Source organism: Salvelinus sp. IW2-2015, linkage group LG4q.1:29 (genome assembly GCF_002910315.2).
Source record: "Salvelinus sp. IW2-2015 linkage group LG4q.1:29, ASM291031v2, whole genome shotgun sequence".
NCBI lineage: Eukaryota > Metazoa > Chordata > Actinopteri > Salmoniformes > Salmonidae > Salvelinus > Salvelinus sp. IW2-2015.
In genome coordinates this window covers 34,421,982-34,429,585 of record NC_036842.1, presented here as the reverse complement: position 1 = coordinate 34,429,585, position 7,604 = coordinate 34,421,982, and the positions used below count along the sequence as shown (strand labels likewise).

General features: G+C 44.1%; 1 protein-coding gene across 1 annotated transcript in view; it reads left to right on the top strand.

Annotated features, from left to right (window-relative positions):
• The window catches only part of dennd1a (DENN/MADD domain containing 1A), a 132,931-nt gene that overhangs the window by 117,525 nt on the left and 7,802 nt on the right, over positions 1-7,604 (top strand). The window lies entirely within an intron of this gene.

Genomic DNA, 7,604 nt, shown 5'->3' with positions numbered 1-7,604 from the left:
AAAGAGAGAGATGAGACATGGCTGACAGGATGGATGCAGAGCGAGTGGAGCACTCAGACATGGCTGAAGGATGGGATCAGAGCGAGTGGAAGCACTCAGAGACATGGTGACATGATAGGATGATAGAGACTCAGAGCGAGTGGAGACTCAGAGACATAGGCTGACAGGATGGATCAGAGCGCGTGGACACTCAGAGAACATGAGACAGGATGGCAGAGCGAGTGGACTCAGAGACATGCATGACAGGATGGATCAGGAGCGAGTGGACATCAGAGACATGGCTGACAGGATGGATCAGAAGCGAGTGGACACTCAGAGACATGGCTGACAGGATGGATCAGAGCGAGTGGGACTACTCAGAGACATGGTGACAGGATGGATCAGAGCGAGTTGGAGACTCGAGACATGGAGACAGGATGGATCAGAGCGAGTGGAGACTCAGAGACATGGATGACAGGATGGATCAGAGCGAGTGGAACACTAGAGACATGGCTGACGGATGGATCAGAGGCGAGTGGACACTCAGAGACAGGTGAAGGATGGATCAGAGCGAGTGACACTCAGAGACATGGTGACAGGAATGGATCAGAGCGCAGTGGACGACTCAGAGACATGGCTGACGAGGATGGATCAGAGCGAGTGGAACTCAGAGACATGGATGACAGGATGGATCAGAGCGAGTTGGACACTCAGAGACATGGATGACAGGATGGATCAGAGCGAGTGGACACTCAGAGACATGATGACAGGATGGATCAGAAGCGAGTGACACTCAGAGACATGGCTAACGGATGGATCAGAGCGAGTGGACACTCAGAGACATGGCTGACAGGATGGAATCAGAGCGAGTGGACACTCAGAGACATGCATGACAGGATGGATCAGAGCGAGTGGACACTCAGAGACATGGCTGACAGGATGGATCAGAGCGAGTGAGACTCAGAGACAGCCTGGATGCCAGGATGGATCAGGCGAGTGGAGACTCAGAGACATGGATGACAGGCCATGGATGCAGTACGGCGAGTGGACACTCAGAGACATGGCGACAGGATGGATCAGAGGCGAGTGGACACTCAGAGACATGGAAGAAGGATGGATCAGAGCGAGTGGACACTCAGAGACATGGTGACAGGATGGATCAGAGCGAGTTGGACACTCAAGAGACATGCATGACAGGATGGTCAGAGCGAGTGGACACTCAGAGACATGGCTGACAGGATGGATCAGCAGCGAGTGGACACTTCAGAGACATGGCTGACAGGATGGATCAGAGCGAGTGGACACTCAGAGACATGTGACAGGTGGTCAGAGCGAGTGGACACTCAGAGACATGGATGAAGGATGGATCAGAGCGAGTGGACACTCAGAGACATGATGACAGGATGGATCAGAGAGCGAGTGGACACTCAGAGACATGAATGACAGGATGGATCAGAGCGGTGGACACTCAGAGACCATGATGACAGGATGGATCAGAGCGAGTGGACACTCAGAGACATGGTGACAGGATGGATCAGAGCGAGTGGACACTCAGAGACCATGGCTGACAGATGGATCAGAGCGAGTGGACGACTCAGAGGTACAGGGATGACAGGATGGATCAGAGCGAGTGGACACTCAGAGACATGGTGACAGGAATGGATCAGAGCGATGGAACTCAGAGACATGGCTGACAGGATGGTATCAGAGCGAGTGAAGACTCAGAGACATGGATGATCAGGATGGATCAGAGGCGAGTGGTAACACATCAGAGAACATGGCATGACAGGATGGATCAGAGCGAGTGGAGACTCAGAGACGGTTGTGTGGTGGGGTTGTGTGGTGGGGGTTGTCTGATGTGGTTGTTTGGTGGGGTTGTGTGAAGGGGTTGTCTGATGTGGTTGTGTGGTGGGGGTTGTTTGGTGGGGGTTGTGTGGTGGGGGTTGTGTATTGTCAGGCAGGGATGCAGACTAAATAAGGAATATGTGAGACTGTGGGTCACTCCATCTGAAGATTAAACAAATATATACATGTAATGTGTGTGTGTATGTGCATGCATATACAGAATGTTTGTGTGTGTACATTATCATGTCCCTCCATTGCTATTTATGTGTGTGACCCCTGGGTGTCTCTGGTGCAGCCCCTCCGAGAGCCTCCCGCTCGGCCCCCTCCTCCCAGGCTCCAATGCGGCAACTCGCGGCCCGTGAGTACCTGCCCACTCTACCCCTCTACCTCTCGTCTCTGGCCTTGGCACCTGAGTTTGTGATTTGGAGTTTGTGCGTGCGTGCTTATCGACTGGTATACTGTCAGAGTATGCGTCACACGTATGTTCCATCTATCATGCTGTGCTCTCAGAGTTACAGGGTGACCTTTGAACGGCAGTTAGAGCGTTGGGCCATTAACCGAAAGGTTACTGGTTCAAATCCCCGAGCCGGCAAGGTGGAAAAATCTGCCGTTCTGCCCTTGAACAAGGCAGTTAACCCAAAACAATAACTGCTACCCAGGTGCCGATGACATGGATGTCGATTAACAGCGGTTGGGTTAAATGTGGAAGACACATTTCAGTTGAATGCATTCAGTTGGAAAACTGACTAGGTATCCCCCTTTCCTTTCCTTAGCCTAACGTTGACTGGAGAGACTAATCCACTCCTATTCATTCACCTGATCTTTCTGCTCTGTTTCAGTGTGTATACCTGAGTTACCTCCTGTGTGCGTGTGCGTGAGTGACCTCTGGTGCACAGCTCTTCAACAGTTACTTAAACTCATGGCTGCTAAGCCACTGTCCTATGTTACGCTGGCCTGAGCTATTTCTCTGGAGCTTCTGTAATGCTTCTTTTCACATTTCCCTTCAATCCTAGGCCTGGTCACGAGGACCCACATGCTTTGGTTCCATCCCAGCGATTACTGATTTAATAAAAGGGCTTAATGACTATTTGAAGAATAGGTTTATTAGTGCCAGGCGGGAAGAAAAGCCTGCACACCCTCTAGATATCCCAGGGTTGATGAACACTGCTCTATCGGGCAATGTCTAGTTCATCTACTGCAGAATCTGACACCTATATCACTGCATGAGTCTTTAATATCTATCATCCTTGCAACGTGTTTTAAAGCAAAAATACATATTTTCAGCGTCTTTTTATAATATCTATATTTCTGTCTGAGATGAATTAGCATGTTTACTATCATTACATATTCCTATAAAGGAGTGGTGAGCTTAACACCAAGTCTTTTTCTAATGGGTTTTGAATAGAAAGACACATTTAATGGTACGTTTTAGAGCGTCCACAGTGAAGTACATGACCATATTTATCCCTACAGTTGTGGCACAACAGATGGCAAGAGTAGTGAGTATTCAATACACAATTGAGTTTATTCCTCGTTCTAAAGATCCTTAAGAAAAGGTGTCATCATTCGTGGTGCAATGATGAACCACCAAGAGAGAGATTCCGAAACAATAGAGACTGGGAAACAATATAGTCTGGGAAAGCAATAAGTCGGGAAACAATACGAAGTCTGGAAACGCAATGAAGTCTGGGATAACAATAGAGTCTGGGAAACATATAGTGCTGGGAAACAATAGAAGTCTGGGAAACTCAATAGTCTGGAGAACCAATAGAGACTGGGAAGCACAATAGAGACGGGAAACACTAGAAATGGGAAACAATATAGTTCTGGGAAACACTAGAAACTGGGAAACAATATAGTCTGGGAACACAGAAACTTGGATGACAATATATGCTGGGCAACACTAGTAAATCTTGGGTAACAAATAAGTCCTGGAATCAATATAGTCTGGGAAACATAAGATACACTGGGAAACAATACTAGTCTGGGAAACAAGTATCTGCGGAAACCTATAATAGTCTGGAAAACAATAACAGTCGGGAAGACAATACGAATCGGGAAAGCAATAGAGTCTGAGAAACAATTATGAGTCTGGGAAACAATATAGTCTGGGAAACATCACGAGCTCTGGGAAAGACAAGTAGAGTCTGGGAAACAATATAGTCTGATATAGTCTGGAACAATACCGACATGGGTAATCAAATTGAGCACTAGTCTGGGAACAAATAGTGGGAAAAGAGCTGGGATAACCAATATTGTCTGGGAACATATAGTCTGCGGAAATCAATTGATAGTTTCTGGAAACACTAGAAAAACTGGAAGAACAATAAGGTCTGGGAAACATATATGCTGGAACCTCAATACAAGTCTGGGAAACAATATAGTCTGGGAAAGCAATAGAGTTCTGGGGTAAATCAATATAGTCTGGGAAACAATATAGTTCTGGGAAACCTAATAATTAGTTCCTGGGAACAATAGATAGTCTTGGGTAACATACGAGTCCTGGGAAAACAAATATATCCTGGGAAAAACTAACGAGTCCTGGGAAACCAATATGAGCTCTGGGAAACAATAGATCCTGGGCAAGACAATAAGTCTGGGAAAACAACAGAGTCTGGGAAACAATATATCTGGGAAACAATATAGTGCTGGAACAATATAGTCCTGGGAAACAATATAACGTACCTGACGGCACACACACATATAGGTGCTTGAAGAAACAAATAGTCTGGGGAAACAATCACGTGTCGGAAAACAATATATCTTGGGAAATACAAACGATCTGGGAAACAATACTAGGTCCGAGGCAGAACTATATATCGACGTCTGGATAATCAACACACCCACACCAACACCATAGAGTCTGAAAACGAACAAGAGCGGAATCAAGAGACCATGACAATAGAGTCTGCGAACAAAATAGTCTGGGGAAAACAAAGAGCGACTGGAAACGAATACGATCTGGGAAACATACGAGTCTGGAAACAAAGAGTCTGGGTAACAATAGAGTCGGGAAACATAGAGTCTGGGAAACAACTAGAGGTCGGAAACATATAGTCTGGGGAAACAATAATAGTCTGGGAAACAATATGTCTGGGGAACTACATAGAAAACTGGGGAACAATATAGTCCGGGAAACAATATAGTCTGGAAACAATATAGCCCTGGGAAAACAATATAGTCTGGGGAAACAATATATCTGGGAACACTAGGAAACTGGGCAACAGATTGTCCTGGACCCCACTAATTAGTCTGGCAAACAATAAGAGACGGGAAATCAATATGTGCGGGAAAACAATAAGAAACTGGAAACAATATAAGTCGGGAAACAAAAAGAGTCGGAAACAATATATCGTGGGGAAACAATCGAAGTCCTGAGAAAACACAATAATCGGAGAAACAATAGAAGTAACTGGTATATATATATTGAATCGTTACCAGGAAACAATAGAGACGGAAACAAATATAGGTACTGGAAAAACGAGTATAAGCCAAAACACAAGTAGAAGTCTGGGGAACAATAATCTGGAAACAATAGAACTGGAAAAACAATATATCTGGGAAATAAAGGAACGGGAAACAATATAGTCTGGAAACAATATAGTCTGGAAACACTAGAAACTGGGAAACAATATTAGTTGGAAAACATAATAAAGAAGACTGGAATCAATATAGTCTGGGAAACAATAGAAGATGGGAAACAATAATGTCTGGGGAAACAAAAAGATCTGGAAACAAATAGAGTCTGGAAACAATAGAAGTCTGGAAACAAGAAGTCTGGGAAACAATAGAGACGGGAAACAATATAGTCTGGGAAACAAATAGCCTGGCAAACAATACTATCTGGGAAAACAATAGTCGGAAATACAATATAGTCTGGAAACAATAACGAGTTGGAAACAATATAAGCTGGGAAACAATATAGTAATGGAAACAATATATTCTTGGAAACAAAATAAGTCGGGTAACAATATAGTCGGGAAACGAACATAGTCTGGAAACTATATAGTCGGGAAACAAAGAGCTGGGAAAAACAATGATTAAGTCTGGGTAAACAATAAATCGGGTAAACAAAACATAAGTCTGGGAAACAACACTAGCGGAAACCAGAATTAGTGCTGGAAACAATAAGCCGTGGGAACAATAGATCGGGAAACAAATACGACGTGCTGGGAAACACTAGGAGTCTGGGAAACAGTAGAGACTGATGGAAACAATAGAGTCGTGGGAAATAATAGAGACTGGGACCAACAATATACGTCTGGGAAGACAATACTATCGAAAACATAGAACGGAAACAATATAGTCGGAAACACAATGATGCTGGGAAGCAACTATATCTGGGAAACAAGTAGAGACGGGAAACAATATAGGTCTGGGAAACAATAGAGTCTGGGAAACCAATAGAGTCGGAAACAATAATCTGGAAACAATAAGAGTCTGAAACAATAGGAGACTGGAAACAATATAGTCTGGTCAACAAATATATCCCGGAAACCAACATAGTCCTGGGAAACTATAGTGTAGTCTGGAAACAATAGAGTCGAAAACCAATAGACCTGTGGGAACAATAGAGTCTGGGAAACAAAACGAGTCTGGAAAGCGAGAGAGAGCGGAAACAAAAGAGACTGGGAAACAATAGTAGATCAGGGAACATAAGACGCGGGAAACAAATAGTCCTGGGAAACAATATAAGTCTGGGAAACACAGATTATCTGGAAACAATGCTGGACTAAGTTGCTGCGGAAAACCAAATGAGTTGGAGAAACAATCATATTCAATAAATAGTCGGGAAACAATAGAGAATGGGAAACAAAAATAGGTCGGGAAAACAATAGAGTCTGGGAAACAATAGAGATAACTGGAAACAATAGTGGGAACAAGTCTGGGAAACAATAGAGTCTGGGAAACAATAGAGTCTGGGAAACAATAGGCTGGAAACAATATGTTGGGAAACAATAGGTCGGGAAACAATAGTAGTCTGGGAAACAATAGCTGGGAAACAATATAGTCTGGGAAACAATAGAGCTGGGAAACAATATAGTTGGGAAACAATATAGTCTGGGAAACAATAAGTCTGGGACAATATAGTCTGGGAAACAAAATCTGGAAACTAAATAGTCTGGGAAACAATAAGTCTGGGAAACAATAGAGTGAACGTGTCTGGAAACAATATAGTGTGGTAACCAAATAAGTCTTGGGAAACAACATAAGTCCGGAAACTAACATATAGTCTGGGAAACAATAGAGTCGACAACAATAGAGTCTGGGAAACTAATAAGCTGGAACAATAAGTCTGAAACAATACGAGTCCTGGGTAAATAATGAGAGTCTGGAAACCAAATAAGACTGGAAAGCAATAGATCTGGAAACAACATAGTCTGGGAAACTGATAAGTCTGGGAAAACAATAGATCTGGGAAACAATAGAGTCTGAAACAATAGAGCCTGGGGAACAATAGAGTCCTGGGAAACATACGAGCTGGGAAACAATAAGTCTGGGAAAGCAAAGAGACTGGGAAACAAATAGAGTCCTGGGAAACAATAGAGCCTGGGAAACAACCCAAGTCTGGGGCAACAATAGTTGAGGTAAGGGAGTGAAGGGAAGAAGAGAGGAAAGGGAGATGGGTGAAAAAGTGAAAGGCTTACATTAATCCTGAAGCAGGGAGGGAGGTCAAAATGGGGGTATGTGTGTCGTTGTGTGTGTGTGTGTGTGGGTGTGTGTTGTGTGTTGTGTTGTGTGTGTGTGTGTGGTGATAAGGGGAGCTCTCATCTTGTAAA